We start from the raw sequence: 19,328 nt of genomic DNA on the forward strand, positions 1-19,328 counted from the left end.
GATGGGTTCATTAGGAAGGATCCTTAGAGAAGGAGGCAGGAGGGGGAAGACGGGATCCTCCCTAATTAATCCTATCTACCCTCCTAATCACCCCACCTGTCTGTCTGTAGAAAGCCCACCTAACAGTGCCCCTCCCCCATTGAATCAATTCTCCCATCCCCTCTTGTCTCCAGAGATTCCACCCCCCCCCCTATTCATTCTCTCCCTCCCATGCCTGTCTGCAGAGGGTCCTCCTGATCATCCCAGGACCCACTTTCCAGGGAAATCCAGGTTTTCGACTCCTTAAATAACTGGGTATCGGCTGGTTAGGTGGCTGAGCTCTCTAAAAGCTGCAGTGTGCGGGTGAGTTGATGGCAGGACATGAGGGCTATGGGCAAGCTTGGAGCAGCAATAAGGACAAACACTGGACTAATTTGTATTTGGGAGGGAAAAAAAAGGGATTTATTGGTTTTGAGTGATGCTTTGTGTGATTTTAGGGTAGGTCATGATGTAATGTCGTTTTGATATTGGTAGATGAAAGTAGTTGGTGAAAATAAAGTATTTTCAAAATCGTCTTAAAAAGGCATCAGAGCTGGGGAACAGATTTCTTAGATAACAACTCTGGCACATAGGGCCAGTGACTTGAGTGAATTGTGGAGAAGGTCTTAAAAGTGCTGAAGGTTTTTTGGATAAGCTCCCTCTTTCCACGTCAGCGTCCCCGGTGCCGAATCTGCCGCACTGTTGGTCTGTAGAGACCCAAATAAGCAGGAGCACTGCAGAGGAAGGGGGAGGGACCCAGAAAATGAACCCATCTTTCTGTCCAAAAAGGCAGAAGCCAGGACTGGCTCCAAGAGCCGAGCCGGGTTCTCTCTTCAGCCCTGCTGCACACTAAAGACAGAAAGGGAATGCCTTGGGGAAAGTGACTGTCCGAGGTTCCCCCAAAACCGGAATGTAAGGGCCCAGTCATCCTACACGATTTGAGAAGGACTGATAAGAAAAGCTGTGGGCTTGCTTTGCCATTCCCGAAAATAGATGTGTAAAAGAAAGATAAAGGCATGAGCACCAGAGGAGATGGCAGTGGTGCCTCCCTGAGCGTGTGGATGGCAGTATCTGGTGGTGTGCGCCATCTCACCAGGGACAGGCAGCCTTCCGTTGCTGCCACACTATTGGACGGGTGCCCGTGCCCACGGTCTCTGGCTGAATTCCCTCTCTTGTTAAAGCATGAGCCGCTTTCAGAGCTGCTGCTTTCAGCCCAGCTGTGCGCTACCCTACGCTCGCCGCAATCAATCAGAAACTCAATTCGCTGCCATTACCCTTCCTATTAGACGACCTAATTGGCTGCTGAGCCTCAGGCTTCCAGATGCATCGAGCGCAGCCCTGGAAACACTTCTGCTGTTGTTACTTAAGCCTCAAAGTGAGGGGGTGGGGTGATAAGGCAGGCAGCCTTTAGTAACCCAGGGAGCTGGGGCAGTTGTGGGGGTTCTTGCCGCTGGCTCTGGACCTTGCCTTGGCGGATGAAGTAGGCTGGAAGGACAGATAAGCAAAGCGGGTCGTGTGGGTGGGAAAGAAAGAGCGGGTGGAACAGGAAGAGCCTTGCAAATGCTAACCGGACAATCAGCCTGGAGGACAGGTGGCAGCGGCAGTGGCAGTGCCTCCCCTTCCCAGCCCCCCCCCCCCCCCCGTGGAATGAATGTGGCTGTTATTCATGTAGAATCATGAAATGCCACACGCGCACTCAGGTAGTGAATAGTGGCAAGTCACAGGCACCCATCGCCCTCATTACCTCCGTCTAGAAGTCAGAAATCTTACCTGCATTGCAAGTTGTCGGAAAGCAGCTGCCGACTTGGCTTTTGCCCCAGAGGAGACAGAGCCTTGAGAAACTCTGCCGGAGCCTCTTCACTCCCTGCCAGAGATTGTGGGGCTGGAGGGCACAAGCCCAAGGGCTAATCGGGCAGTAAGCAGTGACTTTGTGCCAGTCTTCCTGCATGGATAAGCCACAGGGGGGAAAAAGGAGCGAGGCAACCGAGGAACAACCATTGATCCCCCCAACGTGAAAGTGAATCTTCAGAAAGGAAAGAAGGAGAGCTGTCTTCTCTCCAAGGACCAAGCTTTCCATTACGGAGGCCCCCAAACCCTCAAGCCAAGCGCTGGTGGCTCCGGGGAGAGGCAAAGAGATCATTAAATAGAGACAAAGGTCATTCCGCTCCTGAGAAGGTAGACCCTTTCTGCCTCGGTGGGCCGGGTCATGCCTGTGGATGGGGCCGTGGGGCCTTTTCAGATGGGAGTAGAGAGCGGGCTGTAACTGCAGAAGGATTTGTGAGAGAGGAGCTCCGCTAGGTAGCAAGGGATTTTGGCCTGTCCAAGAGCCCTATGAATTAAGCATTTGTCCCATCATCATGCCTGGGCATAACTCTTTAGTACGTCCCTCCATCTTTATGGCATAGTTTGTTTCTCCCCTTAAAGTTCTTTAGATTGCTGCTCTGCAGATTCTCTGAAAGAGATCTTATTGGCAAGGGGGGGGGGGGGCACTGGATCTTGACTGATCAACGTGATTGTGACGTTCCAAATATCACATACCATGCAGGAATCCATAAGGATTATCTTTCCATGTGAGATAATTCGTGACATTTATTATGCATTCAGGCTGGCATGTTATATGTTGGTCCCCGTTATTAGGTGGCACCCAGGTGCATCCCAGTTGTGAGCAAGTACTACGTCTGCCTGTGCCTGCAACCGCTCAGTGCTCCCAATGCTCTGGGCTTTCCGTGTCTGCACGAGCCACACACGGAGGCCTCAGCTACACAGTGAGCTTGTGTTGTCACACCGCCTGCCTTTCCTTGTACACGCTGGGTATGGTCACAAGGACCGTGGTTTCAAACAGGGCTTCCCCAGGTGCTTCACTTGTGATTGGAAATGGTCCTTCCTTCTTTAGTTCACTGGCAGAAAACAGGGTTTATTGAAGGGAGATTGTCGGCAAATAAAACCAGAAGATTACTCAATCTACTACACTTAGCGAGGACCCAAAACAATCTCAGGATGGGTGATATCATTAGACGCAGAAAAAGCGTTCGATCGCTTATCGTGGCTTTTTATGTTTTCGGTCCTTGGGAAGTCCCAGAATTTATTGTTTGGTTATGGGCCTTATGTAGAAATCCCAAGGCCCAGGTCCAAACTAACAATGTTCTATCTCCCTTATTTGGGATAACATAGGGGAACACGGCCTTAGAGCCTCTAGGTGTCGTGATTCCAGGGAATGAGCTCATTAAGGGTTTTTAGTTTAATCATATATAGACCATAAAATAGCACTATACACAGATGGCGTGTTGTTGTTTGTCTCTGAGGCTGGACTTTTGGGTCCTGTAGTGCTTGATGTACTTCAGCTGCACAGATTACATTCGGGATACCAAAATACATTTTCAGAAATCTACCGCTCTTCCAGTAGGGCCGAAAAGCCTGATCCCATGTTGTTTTACAGACTTCTCAATTACGAGAACAGGCTTTAAGTACTTGGGGATTAACATACCCTCCTCCATCTCCAGATTTATATAAACGCAATTACCCTCCGGTGTTATCCAGGATTAAAACAGATTTAATTAAATGGAATCCAAGGCTGATATCTTTGCTAGGGCGCGTTAATTTGATTAAAATGGTGGTCTTGCCATGACTGCTATATCGCTTTCAACAGATCCTCTGTACTATCCCCCAAAAAAACATTTTCTCACCTAAAATGTCATAGCTCTTCCTCCTTATGGCATAATAAGATACCACACATCAGCTATACCACTTTGCAATTTTGCAAAGGCTGTGGGGGCTTGGAACTTCCTAACCTCTATAATTATTATTTAGCAGCACGACTTGTGTGCTTGAGGGGTTGCGACTTAGAGGAGGGCCAAACAGAAGGACATAGATTGGCAGCCCTGTTGTTATACCCAGCAAACTCCCAGATTATTACTAAAATCAGTCGCACAGCTCCAATATGGTCTCAGATATGGAAAATGTGGAAAATTTATCGCACGGTGGTTAGAGCATCAGAAGGGGAATACTCCCCTATAGCCTCCCTGATTACTAATTCAGAATTGTCCCAGGCAACATATTCAGTAGATATGATCCAATGGCAAAATCAGGGGCTGAAATGTTTGAGACAGGTTTGGGAAGGGATGAATTTTAAAATCTTTACAGTGCTCCAAACTGAACTTGACCTACCACCACACACACAATATCTATACTTTCAGCTAAGATGGGGGATGTCTCTTTAGTGATCTTGCAATTGTAATTCTTTAAGGACTAAGACTGGGATGGAACTTTTATTGGCAAATTCTCATGTAGTTCCCAAACTGATCACAAAATGTTATCACTTCCTTAACAAGTCAATCTTTAATAGAGAAATGGAAGAGAGATTTGGATGCTCAGTTAGATGATACAGATTGGCAGCTTATTTGATGCTCCCTTCCCTGAATGTCAATTTGCAGCAAAAGTTGAGAACCGATGTACAAACTATTGCATCGTACATATCGATATCCCATCTCCTTCACTAACAGGCCGATACAGTACAGTGCGCTCCATCGGAGCGCACTGTACTGTATCGGCCTGTTAACAGTACAGGGCAGGTTAACAGTACAGTGCGCTCCATCGGAGCGCACTGTACTGTTAACCTGCCCTTGGACTGTTAACCTGCCCTTGGACGCGCGTTTTCCCTTACCCCTTACCCCTTATTCAGTAAGGGGCGGAAAACGCGCGTCCAACCCGCAGCACCTAATAGCGTATGCCCGCGCAATACAGAAAGTAAAATGTGCAGCCAAGATGCACATTTTACTTTAAGAAATTAGCGCCTACCCAAAGGTAGGCGCTAGTTTTTGCCGGCACCGGGAAAGTGCACAGAAAAGCAATAAAAACTGCTTTTCTCTGCACCCTCCGACGCAAAAATTATACACGATGTTAAGTCGGAGGTCCCGAAGAGTAGAAAAAGTAAAAAAAAAAAAAAAAATTTTAAATGGGCAGGCAGCTGTCGGGTCGAAAACCGGACGCTCAATTTTGCCGACGTCTGGTTTCCGAGCCCGTGGCTGTCAGTGGGCTCGAGAACCGACGCCGGCAAAATTGAGCGTCGGCTGTCAAACCCACTGACAGCCGTCGCTCCGGGTCAAAAGGAGGCACTAGGGATGCGCTAGTGTCCCTAGTGCCTCCTTTTGCCCGTTTCTAGCACACCACCTAATTTAAATACAGAATCGCGCGCACAGGCGAGTGGCCTGTGCGCACGCCGGGAGAGCGGGCGTTTGTCCGCTCTCCCGTGGATTTTACTGAATCGGCCCGAATGTTTGGCAACTCCCGCTCTAGGGTGTTGGAATCAATGTGGGGCGGTTGGAACCTTCTTACATATGTGATAGGACTGTGAGAAAACAGAAAATTTCGGGGTGGCAATACATGCCATAATGGAGGGAATTGTCCTGACCCCTCAGTTATGTTTGCTAAATAGGAGGGAAGGCTAGGATCTTTCTAACATTTGGCGTCTCATTTGTTACATGTGGGGAGGATAACGATAGCTTATTTTTGGAAGGCTACACCTCAGGTGTTCTATTGGAAAAATGTAATTCAGGATTGGCTGTGCTCGAGTGTATAACTTTTCCTTTGAAAGAGAAATCTTCACAGTACGACGGAGTTTTTGGGGGAAATGTTGGAACTGGCGACAATCCTCTGTAAACGACTAATCCTTTTCTGATTGGAGTGTCTGTAGGTTTTGTGAGTATAGCTGTGACCTGGATAGGGATAAGCTTTCTACTGTTTGGAAACCTGTTGATGTATTTATTATTTGTTGCAAAGCTTTGCCTTGTATGTCTTGTCTTGTTTACAAATAAAAAGTTTAAAAATAAAATAGGGCTGCCCCCAGAATTATAAAGCAAATGACTTGCCAATAATCATTTTCCTCGACAGAGGGTGTATGTTACTGTTTGCAGCTTTCTTCTAAGAGAATTGATTGCAATGCTTGGGAAGGTGTAGTGGGCTGCTAGTAAGAAGTCAGGTAACAGCTCAACCAGCTGTGCAAGCTATCTGCACAACCCCCATGCTTCCAAGAATTATTCATTCCGTATGACAAATCCACACTTTAATTCTTCCATATTCTATCACCATGCGCTCTCTCCACCTGTCTTGTTCCTACTTACACATTCTCCGCCTTGCAGCCTGCTGCATTTATCTGTCCATCCATCCATTATTCATTCATTCACCCATCCGTGTACTCATCCCTGTCTTCTATCACCCCTACACATCCATCCACCTCATGTCTGTCAAGCTCTCTCTGCATTCTCTAAATGGTTTTATCTGCCGGCTTCTTCAGTTCTCTGTCCGTCTGCCAAGGCATTACCTATTGCTCAAAGCCCAGCGCTGTGAGAGAATATCCACTGAATCTGGTACCCAGGGAATGATCTAAAACAAGCAGGAGGGCTGACCTTGGGAGAATGTGGGTCCTGGGGCCCTGGCATGCAGGAAATTGTAGTGTTGGGGGATGAGGCTACCTCAGCAGCACCGGGATCCCCAAGGTGCACGGCCCAGAGCAGTCGCCCCCGCTGGTAGATTTGGGAGTGATGCTGCAGTGGGAGGGCGTGGGTGGGAAGAAGGCCACGCTTCCTCAAATCACACAGTAAGGATGCCCGATTCGCTAAACGGAGTGGGCATTGCTCCCGGGTACACGTAGTGCCCAAGGTGGAGTGGAGATGAGAGGGAGCTGCGGGACAAGAACACAAGGCGGGCACGACCCACGGAGGGTCACCAGCCTACAGGCTACGATGATAACTTGGCAATAAGGGTAAGTGTGCAGACCCCCACCACCACCACATGTGCCCCATGGAGTCTCTCTGCCCCGCAAGGGGGGCTGTGAATGCTACGTCCACAGCATCATCTGCAAGCTGACGTTCATACCCAGCCGCGCCTCAGGTTTCCTGATCTGAACAAAGTATGCCTGCCTTAATCCCAAGGAATGTTATGGGAGAAAGATTTCCTCTGCCAGAGGCCCTCTCGCCACCCCAGCACAACATGAGCACCCACCCTTTGTGTGCCCCCTGGAAAAGCAGGCCTCAAAGCCGGCTCTTTGCATTGGTAATTAAACCTCTTCTGCTATTCCACACCATTAAACCCCCCTGCCAATTAAGTGGAACCATTGAGACATTAATTAACAAATCAGCCCAGTAGTTTTCTAATGTGAGTAAGCTTACCTAAGCAACAGAAACATTAACTGTATCCAAAAAAAAAAAAAGAACTGGTGAAAAAAGAAGGGCATTGTCCATTGTTTCCTTGTTTCTCGGAGCAAGGGCTGAGATATATCGGCAGGTCTTGTATCCCATAGATTTCATTTTACAAAGCGTGGCAGAGCAAATGATGATGTAGCAGGTGTAGTGAGAATAGGAGGGAGGGAGGGAGGGAAGGAAGGAGCTAGTGAGTGGGTGCAAGAAGGAGGGGAAAGGCCATCAGATCAAGGTGATGTTGTGAGGGTGCGAGGAAGGGAGTGGAGGGAGAGAGGGAGGGACCTGGGCTGCGAGGCATGGAGTAGAAGAGGATGTGAAGGAGGGATGTGGGACCGAGACGTTTCTGTTACTCCAGGAATCAATACTGCTGACTTATATTAGAAGGTGAGTGTGTGTGTGTGTGTGTGTATTATATTTGTGTATGTATTAACATGTATGTTATCTATGTGTGTATGTCAGTGTATAAGTGGAGGCGTGTAAGTATGGGATGTGTGTGTCTGTATATCTGGTTGTGTTTCGGTGTATGTATATGTAAGTGGAGATGTGTGTGTATGTCTAAGTGTGAGTCAGTGTATGTGTGTATATCTGGGTGTGTATTAGCGTACATAAGCAAACCTCACTAGCAGGCCGATACAGTAAGGTGCGCTCAGCCAGCGCACCGTTTACCCTGCAATTGGCCGCGCGTTTTCGATGCGAGACTGTTACCCCTTATACAGTAAATGCATGTTGATGAGGCTATTAGTTAATCCCCGGGATACTGAAAGTAAAATGCGCAGCCAAGCCGCAGATTTTACGCTCAGAAATTAACGCCTCCCAAGTCAAAATACTGCTTTTCTGTACACCCTCCGATATTAAGTCGAAGGAACCAAAGCTTAAAAATTTTTTTAAAAAGTAAAAAAATAATAATCTGCCTGCCGGTCAGTGGGTTAGAAAAACGGACGCTCAATTTTACTGGCATCTGTTTTCCTAACCCGTGGCTGTCGGTGGGTTTGAGAACCGATGCTGGTATAATAGAGCATTGGTTGTCGGACCCGCTGACAGCCACCTCTGCCGCTAATAAGGAGGTGTTAGGAATACGCTATTGTCCCTAGCGCCTCCTTATTAGCGTGCCATCTCATTTAAATACAGAATCACGTGCCCAGGAGAGATGCCTGGGCGCGCATCGGGAGAGCAAAAGGCCCAGGCAAAGTTTCCTGCTCTTCCTCCTTCATTGGGAAACTGCCTGAAAATGTTCCTTCCTTTAATTAATACACTTCAACTATTAAGACTTCTCCCCAATGTTTCCCTGTAAAAACCTTTTTATTCTTAGAGTGTGTGTGTGTGTGTGTGTATGCTTATATCAGCTGATTGGCTACTAGTTAACGATGATGCCTTGTGTATGTGTGTGTGTGTAAGGTTGGTCAAAGGTTAGAGGCAATTCCTGGCGTGTTTGTGTCTGTGTGTGTAAGGTCACTGGTTGGGGTGATACGTGGTGTTTGTGTGTGTGTGTGTAAGACTGGTCACTGGTTACAGTTGATGTCTGGTGTGTGGGTGTGTATGTGTCAGTGTGTGTGTGTGTGTGCGTAAGGTTGGTCACTGGTTTGGGGTAATGCCTGGTGTGTATGTGTCAGTTTATGTGTGTAAGGTTGGTCACTGGTTAGTGGTGATGCCTGGTGTGTGGCTGTGTATGTGTCAATGTGTGTGTGTAAGGTTGGTCATTGGTTAGAGGTGATACGTGGTGTTTGTGTGTGTGTGTGTGTAAGGTTGGTCACTGGTTAGAGGTGATACGTGGTGTTTGTGTGTGTGTGTGTGTGTGTAAGGTTGGTCACTGGTTAGAGGTGATGCCTGGTGTCTGTGTGTGTAAGGTTGGTCACTGGTTACAGGTGATGCCTGGTGTGTGGGTCTGTGTGACAGTGTGTGTGTGTGTGTATGTGTGTAAGGTTGGTCACTGGTTACAGGTGATGCCTGGTGTGTGGGTCTGTGTGTGTGTGTGTATGTGTGTAAAGGTTGGTCACTGGTTAGAGGTGATGCCTGGTGTGTGGATGTGTTTGTGTGTGTGTGAAGGCTGGTCACTGGTTAGGGGTGGTACAGAGATTACACACTAACCAGGCCAGCCTGGATTCACGCTGATGCCGTAGCAGATCCTGTAATGTTACCCCTGGCATGCTGCAGGCAGCAGCTCCACTGAGATAGAAAGACACAGCAATATTTATCCCGTCGCAGAAAGCATTTGAGACTTGTATAGTACAATCACTGGGTAGGAAGTCAGCTTAGACAAGTCAAATGCAAAAGGAAAGGATGCCGGTGTGCAGCACACTCTACAAAAGTTATACCAACCCCCACCCCCACTACACACACCATATTGGCCTTCCCTCACACACCACCATGCAAGACACCAGCACCCAAAACAAAATGTGGCAAAATGCGACTTCTTATCCAGAATCTAAGCTCCAGCTAATAGAGAGGGCCTCAGGGACTTTTGCTAGGTTAGATCAGTGATGGAGGTACCTGTTTTCCCAGGCCCACTGTGAGCTTCAGGCAGCCCCCATAAACATGTAACCAACTCGCAGGCACCCAGTTTAACTTAACTATTGCACAGGTTTGGTTGTTAATCTCCAGTAACAAGGTCAAGTGGTATTTGTTTCTGTTGATATATGATAGACTGCAGATTGTTCTGTGCATGGCTGGGGCGTGAACGAGTCTTTCTGGGCTTCCCCAAAGCATTAGATATGTCCTTCAGAAGGGGAGAAGGAGATCTAAATTAATGCTGCCCAGAGAGAAAAAGCAGAGGGTGCAGGGGAATGAAGTGGCTCACCCAGGGCCATCCGTGGAGTCCGTGTCAGAGCCCCGATTACAGCTGAGGTGCAGGGGAATGAAGCCAGCGGCAGAGCTGGGATTAGAACTAAGGCAATGGGAGATAAAGTGACTCGCTCCGAGGTCACGCAGGAAGTGACCGGTAAAGGAGAATCCTGGGATCCTTTCCCATTTCAATTCTCTCCCCTCCCCTCCATTTGTCTGTTCCTCCAGGAGGTAGAAAGCAATTCTCAATCGCTTCCGGCAGTGGAACCCCATGCAAACAATTGAAAGGTTAATAAAATTCTTCCTTAGCGTTAATGAGTAACCCAAAAGCAAACTTCCTGCAGAAGAGTGAAAGGATCCAGCAAGGGTGAAATCAGGCAACAAGAGAAAAAGCAGTTCTGGCACTGCAGTGTCCTGCTCCTGAGCACTGGTTACTCCCGAAAACCTCTCCTTCATGTTGGGAGGTAGGGACCTCCTCATTTCGGGAACATATTAACCTGTCCATCCCTATTTCTGCATACACAAAAAAGTGCAAGAAAGAAGTGAGTTCCTGGTAAAGCATTTGAACTGTTGCATACAATATTTTTTATTACGGCAACTCCTTAGTTTAGATACAGACACTATGCTGATAAATTTTGAGTGCAAGTGGTGCTCCGGTGTGTTGTTGGATTCATCCCTATTTCTGGACATTAAGACATATATGTGCGGTTTTCCTAGTCATCCCCATAGGCTTGGGTTCCAGGTGTGAAGAAGAGGACAGGAATATCCCAGGCAGGGCCGTAGACATGGTCGGGCTCAACGTCGCGCTCTGAGTCTCTGACAGCTGCTTCCTCTCCCCCCCCCCCACCAATTTCCAGGGCCCCCCCCTCACCACTTCCCCATCGCAGGTGAGGGAAAGGAAGCCTCCAATCTAAGCCATTTGAAATGATGGATTGGTACCCCCAGAGCCACAGAATGACTCCGTAAGGAAACTGCATTGACCTGCAAACAGCTGGATGGAAATGCCAACTCAGCACCAGAAAGCACTGGCGGTAGTGGGGGAAGGGAAGGAGGTAACGCTCCCCTTTTCTCAGGATTTCGGTTTACAGCTGTGGAAGGTATTTCAGTGCTTAAGAAAATGCAAAGAGCTGCTCCCGATGCTCAAACTGCCTTTCGCTCAGGATTGAATTTAAGACTACAACACCCATAGGCAGAGAACAGGGCCGGGGATTCGTTCCATCAGCAGCTGGTGGAGTCCCGGTTTTGGGAGGGGGGGGGGGGGGGCATCACAGTTTGGCATCTCAGGCCCGGGCCTATGTTGCCTGTGCCTAAACCCGGCCCTGCTTTGCAGCGTTCCCCAGGGTTAGTCTAAATCCAGCCAGGAGGGCTGCACCTTCCTCTCTCTCTTAGCACTCCGGTCCCCTCCCTCCTGGGCTTCCTCTGTTGTCCCCTTCTCTTTTCCTGCTATACTTTCTCTGCCCCCCCCCCCCCCCCGGTCATCGCTTCCAGTTCTCGTTGGAAGCAGTCCTGACCTGGCAGGCTGATGCGGCACTGACTCTGCTCCTGCTGCCTTGCCTTCAAATCTCTACAGCCCTCCCATGGCCTAGGGAGACCTGGAGATACGGGATGTGCTACTCTCCTTCCCCTGAAAGCTGCCCCCGGTCTCGATCAGTCCGAGGAGAAGGGTCAGTCTCCATGGCCAGTGTTGTCCTCCTCTCTCGGCGGTCCTGCTCCGGCTGGGTGGCATTCCACTGGGTTCTCTGCATTCCTAATGTGTTTTCCACATTTTCAGTCTTGCTGCTCTGGGGGCAGGTTAGGAGCAGATGAAGGATTTTTTTTTTTTCCCTTCCCCATGCCCAGACACGTTTTGAAGTCTTTTGAATGCTGTTTTGGGTAAGTGAGCCAAGAGCAGCACCAGGCCACTGACTCTGTCACTCAGAGAGGGGAGAGTGGAAGAGCAGATTATGTAGAGATGAGGTGGGATGAAGTCCCTCTTTATTCTTGAAAGGATTGTTACGGGAGAGGCTGCTTGGAAGCCACAGTGTGAGGATGGCTTTAGCCTTGGAGCACAGCCCTTTGGCGTCCTGGGTCTATTAGCTGTGACATGCAGTTCCCCCGTCCCCCCTCCTTTTAGATAAGAAGCTTTTATTTCCTGGTCTCACTTGTGATCTGATGCTTAATAACTCCACCATTCAAATGCAGATTTTCACTTATTTCCCTATCTGCTGGCAGCTGCAGCACTTTCCTCCCATTCACAGACAATCAGCAGACTAAATTCACTTTAATGTTCTTTTCTGCCACTGAGAAGTCTTTTACAGAATCTTCCTGACCCATGCTCTATGCTACATAATCCCTTTTGTTTTCCTGGAGCTGGAGCAGGGGGCAGAAGGGAGAGGGGGCTGGGCGGGTGAGGGAGGGAGGGAGGAGTCACCAACAGCTCTTCTGTTCATTGCTCAGGATTTTTAATCATTCTAGTCTCTCTTTTATTTTTTTGGCTGAGCTTTAAAGTGAGGGACAATATAACTGTCTGAGGCCAGGAATAAACAGATAACCTCATTATGTGTTTTCAACACAGTCCAGGCCATGCACCTCATTCCTGCCCTGCAGCACCCCCTGCTATTCCAGAACTGAGACTCCCACACACAGCTCTGCCAATGCACCTCACTCCTGCCCTGCAGCACCCCCTGCTATTCCAGAACTGAGACTCCCACACACAGCTCTGCCAATGCACCTCACTCCTGCCCTGCAGCACCCCCTGCTATTCCAGTACTGAGACCCCACACACAGCTCTGCCAATGCACCTCACTCCTGCCCTGCAGCGCCCCTTGCTATTCCAGTCCTGGATGTCTGCTGCTCAGAAAGTCTGATGCTGTGCTGGCTGTGTAGTGCATTTCTGATGTGAACTAGGAGAGGCAAGGCCGCAGCACAAAAGTCGTTATAACAAAATTTCAGGATTTTTTAAATGTTGTGTCAAAGGAAGAAACAAACACCACCAAGAATTTATTTAAAAAAAAAAAAGTAACCCCGAGCCCGGGCTTGTTAAGGCAAGCCACGCTGTACAGGTTCAGGTTCTGTATAACCTGTTGCTCACTGCCCCGCTCCAAACCAGTCTCCCTCCTCCTTGTTCCTCCCCATGATACCACCCAACAATTCCCACAAAGCTTCTGCTCAGAGCTGTTGAGCGTCAGCTGCTTAAGGAGACATATTAATATGTAATCTCTTTATTCACAATTAACATTCCCCCTAGTTAACTCCTCTCCACAAACACCAAGTGTATCCTGCGTAGCCTGGTTTTATAATGCAGCTTTTAATACTTGAACCAAGACTGTGTCCCCTTTATCTCTAATGCTAATAGAGACTGGGGATGTCCATGGATCTGCCCTGATTCTGCAGTCCATGCCCTTCCCCCATGCTGCTGCTGCTTACCCAGACCTGTCTCTTAGACACCAACAGGCCGATGCTATATCGTGCGCGGAGCCTGGCGCGCAGGCTAATGAGCTCTTGGTCGTGTGTTTTGGACGCGCCTAGCTAACACCCGATGCAATAGAAGGGATTAGCGCATCCAAACCAGCGCGTAGCTAATAGCGTTTGTCACATGTAAATGCCATGTAGACGAAGCTATTAGCTATTGCCCCTCCGATGCAAAAAAAAATCACCGTGCACCCAACGCATGCCCGGGGCTGGCGTTAAGTCTTTATGCACTCCAAGGCATCTAAAAGAAACCCCCCACCAAAGCCACAAAAACCCCAAAATACTGCTTCTTACTTAGTATCATCCCAATAATAAACAGGAGGAACCACAGGAAACAGCATGAAAAAAAACCCCAAACATTTTGCTGGCGGTCAGGTTAGGGAAGCGGACGCCCATTAATTGAGGCCCATGGCTGCCAGGTAATGCATGCAAATGCATCTCATTCATATTCATTAGGGATATCCTGACAACCCAACTGGCTGGGGGGGGGCCACCCCCGTAGGATCGGTTTGAGCACCCCAGCCTTAGAGCATCACAGAAATCAAGGACTGGCCCTGCAATCTCCAGAACTCGAGCTTGGTTACTTAGCATTGCTGTGGACCATGATAATGCTGAGGTTGTGAGCACCAGCCAGAAGCGCCACGTTTTCCAAACTGCAGCCCTGCAGGGGTTAATTCTGAGCACCAGCAGAGGTCAACTTGCTGAGTGAATTATTCTGCTGGAGAGCAGGAAAAAGATTCTGCCTCCACACCTCTAATTAGCTGAAAAGTGTCATATTTTAGAGAGAATTCTGGAGGAGGAGCGCAAAGAGATCTCAGACAGGCGGTTCGGCATATCTCAGAGCTAGGACAAAGGAACTTCCAAGCCATAAGCTCTTCTTTGTGGGACAATAGTTAACCCTCTGTGGCCAGGTCTCCTTGCCCATGCTTTCAAACCTCAAATCAAATGCATCATGAGGCAACGGCCGAGGGCAAGCCAGCAATAGCCGTCCCTGATGACATCACAAGGCAGGCTGTTGACATCATGGGGATCGCTGAGCAAGCAGGTAAAAAATAAAATCAAAAGTGAGGATTAAAGGATTACTGTAACGTTAAAAGCAAAAAACGGCAGGTGCAAATTAGATCCCAGCTCTTTTGTGAGCGGAGTAATGCAGCCCAAGACCGGTATTAGAGGATTTGAAGGCACGCCAGCCTGCCCTTCTCTTTCTGCGTCAGCATGCACCCGGGGTGGGTGGCGGAGCTTTTTTAATGCTCACTGACAACCCTGTCGTGGGCTCTCGCACACCAACGTGTTCTAGCTGCATTCTAAGAGGGAGAGTCACCGACTCTTATCCCTTCAAGTCCAGATTTGCAGAAATGTTCTCCAACCTGCCTTTCCCTGGAAACGGTGGCATTTCAGAAGAGTTGGCACGAAAGCTCCTACTCGTGTTGGAAAGCTGCAAGGAGCAAAATTACCGCTGCAGATGGGGTGGGAGGGAAACTGGGAAAGTCGCACGGCCTCAAGCTGTTGCACATGAGGTGGCAAATGCTCCTGCCCCTCCAAGCTGGCTGTTCTCTTCTCAGCATCCTAAAACTGGCATTGCGCTGCCCAGGGAACCCAATCCCCCCCCCCCAACCCACCGCTCTCGGGCCAGGCTGTGCTGAATGCAGGGAGGCCTGGTGACCAGCATGTATTCATTGGAGCTTCCTGGAAAAGTGGTAAATAGAGAGAAGACTACTTAATGTTTTACAGGGCCAGGGTAATGGCATTAGGCACCCAAGGTGACCTTTCAGCTTTGTGCCCCCACCCCCACAATCCACCAATAAACTTTCAGGACCTTAAGGGTATCCCCACCCCTCTGAGATTTTGATAAATGAACTCAATATTCATGATCACTCCACTACCACCCTCCCAGAATTATCCTGCAAAAACAGAGAATTGGACATCAGACTTTTAAATATTAAACTTGATTTTCTGTGTTTGTGTACATATTATATATAGGTATCATATATACATAGTTTGACTGTGGCTGCAGCTGCTCTTTGGTGCCATCCAGAAGCTTCCTTCCGAGGCAACTGCCCGATTTGCCTAATGGTTATTCCGGCCCGACATTTTGTCTTTTTAAGGTTCCCATCCCCTAAGGATGAAGTCTGAAGTAGAGAAGGTTTGAGCAAGGCTGAGGCCTTTACAAGGTGAGCAGATAGCTCCTTGCCCGATATCCAGAGTTAGTCCTGGTTTCATCCCACTCCCACGACATGCGCTGAGATAAGGATCTGCTTTTCCTAATGAGTCTCCTAAGAAAAGCATGACTCCATCTCCTTGCATAAATATGAGGTCAGACCAGGACTGACTTAGCTTGTCCTCCTGGATATGGAGCTATCTGGTCACCACAGGCATACAAAAGTGCAGTGAGCCAAAACCTTTCAGGAAATTCAAGCCAGTCTGTGCAGGGTGCTCACCCTCACACACACACACACACACACTCACACAGTTAACACTGAGTGAGCTCCCTAAGCCCTCGGGGACCGTGCAAACGTAACTAACCAAAAATCTGGAATCAGACTTGCTTCCTGGAGATCCGTGTAGAAGATGATTTGGGGCAGATCCAAGACTCTGAAAACCTGCAGGAGAGGAAGGACCCCGAGTCAAAGATACAATGCAGCTGGCTTGTTTCCGAAGGCATATAATTATAGCTCTGCTTCTCTTTATTATTTATAATGACTTCCTCTTGTCCATTATAGAGGCTAGCACTCCATGAGGCATGTTCATTACTGAGTGACTGCTCCATGCAGGTGGCTTTTCCTTGAAATCAGGCATCTAAGGACATCGCTTTCTAGAGCTAGTGGCTTGTCAGAGGCTCTGTCTCTGAGTCCCTATAAGAGGAGAGTGACCACATGTGACTCACCCACTGGGGGCCGTCTGTGACACATTTATAGTCCATGGGAGACCTTTCTTAATTTGAAACCCATAAAGTTAATTTCTTCTAACAGGAAAAACCTAGGAAGACTGCAAGGCTTGTACAAGCCCTTGGCAACAGTTTTGAGCCACTAGCCCAAATAAAGGGCCATCAAGAAATGAATATATGATCAGCTCTTGGTGGGAAAAGGCTGTAGAAAAACATGACGTGGACACTGCACAACTTGGCAGGAATAGAAGAAAAGTCAACCAGGGAAGGGTTAAATTACACTGCAGTTACATCAATGGACCAGAACCTCATGCAAGCAACAAAATGATTCTTAACATGAAAGGCATTTTGGACAAATGGACGTGTGCTAAATCTGATTAAATAAACAAACACATTTCACCCGCTTTAGAGGAAGGGATTCTGTTCTCCGAGAGCAGCTGGTGACATAAGAACATAAGAAAATGCCATACTGAGTCAGACCAAGGATCCATCAAGCCAAGCATCCTGTTTCCAACAGTGGCCAATCCAGGCCACAAGAACCTGGCAAGTACCCAAAAACTAAGTCTATTCCATGTTACCATTGCTAATGGCAGTGGCTATTCGCTAGGTGAACTTAATAGCAGGTAATGGACTTCTCCTCCAAGAACTTATCCAATCCTTTTTTAATCACAGCTATACTAACTGCACTAACCACATCCTCTGGCAACAAATTCCAGAGTTTAATTGTGCGTTGAGTAAAAAAGAACTTTCTCCGATTAGTTTTAAATGTGCCCCATGCTAACTTCATGGAGTGCCCCCTAGTCTTTCTACTATCCGAAAGAGTAAATAACTGATTCACATCTACCCGTTCTAGACCTCTCATGATTTTAAACACCTCTATCATATCCCCCCTCAGTCGTCTCTTCTCCAAGCTGAAAAGTCCTAACCTCTTTAGTCTTTCCTCATAGGGGAGCTGTTCCATTCCCCTTATCATTTTGGTAGCCCTTCTCTGTACCTTCTCCATCACAATTATATCTTTTTTGAGATGCGGCGACCAGAATTGTACACAGTATTCAAGGTGCGGTCTCACCATGGAGCGATACAGAGGCATTATGACATTTTCCGTTTTATTCACCATTCCCTTTCTAATAATTCCCAACATTCTGTTTGCTTTTTTGACTGCCGCAGCACACTGAACCGACGATTTCAATGTGTTATCCACTATGACACCTAGATCTCTTTCTTGGGTTTTAGCACCTAATATGGAACCCAACATCGTGTAACTACAGCATGGGTTATTTTTCCCTATATGCATCACCTTGCACTTATCCACATTAAATTTCATCTGCCATTTGGATGCCCAATTTTCCAGTCTCACAAGGTCTTCCTGCAATTTATCACAATCTGCTTGTGATTTAACTACTCTGCACAATTTTGTATCATCTGCAAATTTGATTATCTCACTAGTCATATTTCTTTCCAGATCATTTATAAATATATTGAACAGTAAGGGTCCCAATACAGATCCCTGAGGCACTCCACTGTCCACTCCCTTCCACTGAGAAAATTGTCCATTTAATCCTACTCTCTGTTTCCTGTCTTTTAGCCAGTTTGCAATCCATGAAAGGACATCACCTCCTATCCCTTGACTTTTTACTTTTCCTAGAAGCCTCTCATGAGGAACTTTGTCAAACGCCTTCTGAAAATCCAAGTATACTACATCTACCGGTTCACCTTTATCCACATGTTTATTAACTCCTTCAAAAAAGTGACATTATGGAACATTTTGCCAGAGGAATGGGTCATAGCTACCACACTAAAGAACCAAAGGAAAAGATTTTTGGAGGAAGTGAGGATCATTAAACTCTCAGGAGCAGGACTTCGATTCCTCACTGTAGTTGAGGTCAGGAAGACTTTTTTTTTCATGACTACAGGTGCGCAATGTTTTCTCACCCTACAATAGAGCTGTGAGGCACTCAAAGGAAGGCTGAAATCCATGGGCAACTGTGCTTCGTCCAATCCCTCCCGCTGTGATAGACTTTCCTTGAGCCCATGTGGAAAATGGTGGGCAAAACATGGGCTTTCATGACTCATCCCAATCTCCCAGGTCTTGTGCTTTCCTGCATCAGTTCCTTAGAGCGACTTCCCGGGTGTGGGTCCTGCCGAAGTCCTTTAGACTCTGCTTTTCTAAAGAGCCTTTTGGTTGATGGTTAACTCCATGTGCTTGTTTTATTTGTATTGTTTATTGTTTTAATATGTGGCGATTGCAAATGTGTAAGCCACACTAAACACATTTTGTTTGGAAGCTGCAAAATATATGATTTTTTTATTTTTAAATAAATTAAATAGACAAGGTTTGAAAACCTCTCAAGGGGTGAGGAACTGCACAAATGCTTCCTCACACAGCTCTGGGCAGTTCATTACAAAATTGCAGGGAATTAGATCAAGGACCAGCACTTAATGTGATTTACTTGGAATTCAGCAAAGATTTTGATAGAGCCCTGCATAGGAAAGTCATGAATAAAATGAGCAGCCTGGGAGTGGGTGCCATGGTGGTGGAATAGATTACAAATGGGTTGACTGACAGGCCATAGTGGGTAGTGGTAAATGGAAGTCACTCGAAGGAGAGATGGGTGATAAATGCAGCGCCTCTGGGGACGGTTCTGTTCAGGAGTTTTGTGAGTGATATTACAGAGGGGTTAGAAAGAAAAGTTGTCTTTTTTTTTTGCAGATGACACCAAGATCTGAAGGAGAGGGGAGAATGAGGAGTGATATGAGAAAGCTCAAGGAGTGGTTGAAGGCTTGGAAGCTAGGATTCAGTGCCAAGAAGTGCAGAGTAGTAATCCAAAGGAGTTGTATGTGATGGGGGGGTGGGTGAGAGACCTCAGGGCGATAGTGTTTTATGACTGAAGGTAGTGAAACAATGTGATAAGGCAGTGGCTTGGGCCAGAAGAATGCTGGGCTGCATAGAGAGGCATAACCAGCAGGGAAAAAAAGAGGTGATAATGCCCCCTGTACAGGTCCTT

The sequence above is a fragment of the Rhinatrema bivittatum genome, chromosome 16, assembly GCF_901001135.1.
Source record: "Rhinatrema bivittatum chromosome 16, aRhiBiv1.1, whole genome shotgun sequence".
In the NCBI taxonomy this organism is placed as follows: domain Eukaryota; kingdom Metazoa; phylum Chordata; class Amphibia; order Gymnophiona; family Rhinatrematidae; genus Rhinatrema; species Rhinatrema bivittatum.